Below are 4,607 nucleotides of genomic sequence, written 5' to 3' on the forward strand. Positions count from 1 at the left end.
GATGGATTAAATACTTAAATGTAAGACCTAAAACCATAAAAACCCAAGAAGAAAACCTAGGCAATACCATTCAGGACATAGGCATGGGCAAAGACTTCATGACTAACATAACAAAAGCAATGGCAACAAAAGCCAAAATTCACAAATGAGATCTAATTAAACTAAAGAGCTTCTTCAGAGCAAAAGAAACTATCATCAGAATGAACAAACACCCTACAGAATGGAAGAAAATTTTTGCAATCTACTCATCTGACAAAGCGCTAATATCCAGAATCTACAAAGAACTTAAACAAATTTACAATATAAAAATAAACAACCCCATCAAAAAGTGGGCAAAGGATATGAACAGACACTTCTCAAAAGAAGACATTTATGCAGACAACAGACATATCAAAAAATGCTCATCATCACTCGCCATCAGAGAAATTCAAATCAAAACCACAATGAGATACCATCTTATGCCAGTTAGAATGGTGATCATTAAAAAGTCAGGAAACAACAGATGCTGGAGAGGATGTGGAGAAATAGGAATGCTTTTACACTGTTGGTGGGAGTGTAAATTAGTTCAACCATTGTGGAAAACAGTGTGGCAATTCCTCAAGGATCTAGAAATAGAAATACCATTTGACCCAGCAATGCCATTACTGAGTATACACCCAAAGGATTATAAGTCATGCGACTGTGAAGACACATGCACACGTATGTTTATTGTAGCACTATTCACAATAGCAAAGACTTAGAACCAACCCAAATGTCCATCAATAATAGACTGGATAAAGAAAATGTAGCACATACACACCATGGAATACTATGCAGCCATAAAAAAGGATGAGTTCATGTCCTTTGCAGGGACATGGATGAAGATGGAACCATCATTCTCGGTAAAATATCACAAGGACAGAAAACTGAACCACTTGTTCTCATTCATAAGTGGGAGTTGAACAATGAGAACACATGGACACAGGGAGGGGAATATCACACACTGGGACCTGTCGTGGGGTGGGGGCTGGGGGAGGGATAGCATTAGGAGAAACACCTAATGTAAATACGAGTCGATGGGTACAGCAAACCAACATGGCACATGTATACCTATGTAACAAACCTGCATGTTCTGCACATGTACCTTAGAACTTGAAGTATAATAACAATAAAAAAGAGAAAAAATTCTATTACAGTAGCAAGGAATATTGAGAAATATCCAGGGAGTTGTCATATAATATATAATTTCCGAAATATTTATACAAACATCATTTTATCTATGCAAATGTATGCATTTGTGTATCATTTTACCTATGCATTTACCTATGCAAATTTAGTCTAGGGCAGATTGGGTGTCTTTTCTGATTTGACGACTCTTTCCATGTAACTGTTATAGTAGACGGACATCAAATAAATCTAATTATTTCTGGCTGGGCATGGTGGCTCATGCCTGTAATCCCAGCACTTTGGGAGGATCATGAGGTCAAGAGACCAAGACCATCCTGGCCAACCTGGTGAAACCCCGTCTCTACCAAAAATACAAAAAATATTAGCTGGGTTTGGTGGCACATGCTTATAGTCCCAGCTACCCAGGAGGCTGAGGCAGGAGAATCACTTGAACCTGGGAGGCAGAGGTTGCAGTGAGCCGAGATTGTGCCACTGCACTCCAGCCTGGCAACAGAGCAAGACTCCATCTCAAAAAGAAAAAAAAAAAACTAATTATTTCTAATATCTTTCTTTTTATAAGCTAAAAGAATAAATCTTTGTGATTTTCCAAGGAACTAGAAAAATAGTTTTAGATATAAGAGAGATCCTGAAAGTTTTATTTTTTTTTCTGTATTTAGAATCCAATTTTGACTAGCTACAAAAAGAATTTGTAAGAGGAAATTTGGACACTGGGCTAAGATAGTCTCCCGGGTAACTGAGAAACTGTACTTGGCTAAGTATTTAATCAAAAAGACAATAAAATATTTAAAAGTAAACATAGAAGGTGACATGAATTTAAAAACAACTTAGTTATTCTGTAAGTGAAGAATCTTCATTTTGTTGTTGTTATTTTTAATAAACGTCTTGATAAAGTCAATATAAAGTTCAGAAAATTATTTTGGTAAGACCCAGAATCTTTAATATAGGTAGATTATAAAGAAGATAAGGAACGGTCTTTCATGTTATAGGCAAATAAATGCATTTGTTAGTAAAGCAAGAAGTAAACCTATCAACATTCAGTGAATTTTGCTATAATTTTAACACATTTCATAGCTTTTATTTCATATGTGGGTATATTAAACCAAAGCAAATAAATTTAACTTTGTAAGTTTTGACTTTCATTATGTGCTTTCATATTCTGAAACAAATTGACACTTAAAGAGCAGTTCTCTCTCAGGAGTCCATGAGGCCAAAAAACAATATAATAATACTAAAATGTTATTTATGTTAACGTGCAATGGATTTATCATTGCTATCTTTAATGAATCAATCAATAAATGAGAATATTAAAAATGTCTTAGTTTTAATTTCCAATGTGGATAATACTGACAGTTATAATCCACATATATAAATGCTCTTTGAGGTCTGGGGTAGGCAGCCTCTAATGATCAACAGTGATCCTGACTCCTGGTATTCACCCCTTTGTGTAATGTTCTCTTCTTGAGTGTGAGCTCATGTATTGACTTACTTCTAATGAATCATCTATGGCAGAAGTGATGGGGTGTCACTTCTGATATTAGGTTCAAAAAGACTGTGACTTCCTTCTTGGGTGCTCTCTCTCACTCCCTGGCTCACGCATTCTGAGGGAAGCCTTCTGCCATGTTGTGACCTGCCCTATGGAGAGGCTCATGTAGCAAGAAAGTGAGAGAGGCTTTTGGCCAACAGCCAGTGAGAAACTGAAGACCACTGCCTAATAGTCCATGATGAACTGAGTCCATCTGACAACCACATGAGTGAGTTTGGTAGTGGATTCTTCCCCAGTTGAGATTTCATATGAGACTGCAGCCCTGGCCAGTGGCTTGACTGCAAACTCATGGAGACCTTGAGCCTTCCAAAGATAGAAAATCATTGCACACTCTTACAAGAGATAAAGGCCTTTCTGAATTAGACATATAAAGACACACAGAGCACTTATACCTTCAAGAATAAACAGAAATCCAGGAGAAGCATTCTTGCCCCCATGAGCTTCTGCCATGCACCCCAACTGTCTGATTGAAGTAGGGCATGAAACCCAGGGCTGATGATTGCTGCTGTTTTGACAATGAGGATATAATCTGGTGAGAGGACGGGGGCTTCTCCCTCCTGGGGCTCATAATGGCCAGAGAAGATTCCATGCACTGCCTGCTCTCTGCCCTCAATTTGCTTTTTTGGTCAATGTTCATCAGCGTGTTGGCAGTTTTTGCTTAGATGAGGGACTACCTAATAATGTTCTGACTTTAACTGTAGAAACAAGGTGGAGGAGAGGATATCTTGACCTACTTTCCTATGACTCACCTGGTCATGATTGCTATTTGCTCTTTTCCTTATTATTGTGGGGATGTCAGGATATTGTGGAACAGAGAAAAAATCCTGTGCTGCTTGCGTGGTACTTTGGAAGTTTACTTGTCATTTTTTGTGCAGATCTGGCTAGTGGCATTTGGACATACGAAGAGAAGTGTATGATTCCAGTACAGTGGTTAGATGTAGTCACTTTGAAAGTCAGAGTGGCAAATATGACTTACCTGGATACCAGTGGCTTACTCATGGTTGGAAGGTTTTCAGTGGGAGTTTAAGTGTTGTGGAGTGGTATGTTTCAATGACTGTTGGAAATGACAGAGACAGACTAGCCCCCAGAATCCTGCTATGCTAGAGAATTCCCAGGATGTTCCAAACAAACCCACCAGGAAGATCTCAGTGACCTTTATCAAGAGGATTGTGGGAAGAAAAATGTTTCCTTTTGAAAGGAACCAAACAATCACAGGTGCTAAGGTTTCTGGGAATTTCCATTAAAGTGACATAAACCTGGCCATGATTCTCACCACGACTTAGCTCTGGGCTCTGTATTATGAGAGAAGGGAGCCTGAGACAGACCAAATGATATTCCTGAAGCTCCTCTCAGCAACCCATGTCACTCAGTAAAACTGTCGAAACCAAGCCTGTCAAGGATCCTTGAACATATATCCTTGGCAAACAACTTTAATACAGCTTTTGAAATGGAGTAAACACTAATAATGCCAAAGAAGGAAACCACAAACTTGTTTTATTGGACTTGTGAATTTTTGAGTACACACTTAACTGTTTCAGAAATTTGTAGAAATAAACATGTTGCTATAAAAGAATGCCTGGGCATATAATTTTCTACCCTTATAAATGAAGAAAAAAGTTATTATGTTATGTCACCAGCTGGACACTAATTGATGCCCTTTATAATGCTTAGGACAGATGTAATACCCACTTTATAGCCTGTGTAAGATTTTTTACAGAACACAGTTATGTTTTGAGGTAGCATGGTTTGATCAGCATTTCTGCATCCATGTAGATAAGCCACATATGGTGGGACTGGAACTACAGTAAATGTTGATTTACTTCTACCAGGTAGTATATAAAGTACCAATCAACTGCTAACATGAGAAGGCAAACAGTAATAATGACTTTTATTACTT

The 4,607-nt window shown here is 38.0% G+C and overlaps 1 pseudogene; it reads left to right on the plus strand.

Moving 5' to 3' along the window:
* The first annotated feature begins 3,279 nt into the window (after window positions 1–3,279).
* Window positions 3,280–4,166, plus strand: LOC103224156 (tetraspanin-12 pseudogene; annotated as a pseudogene).
* Window positions 4,167–4,607: the final 441 nt, after the last annotated feature.

The sequence above is a fragment of the Chlorocebus sabaeus genome, chromosome 20, assembly GCF_047675955.1.
Source record: "Chlorocebus sabaeus isolate Y175 chromosome 20, mChlSab1.0.hap1, whole genome shotgun sequence".
NCBI lineage: Eukaryota > Metazoa > Chordata > Mammalia > Primates > Cercopithecidae > Chlorocebus > Chlorocebus sabaeus.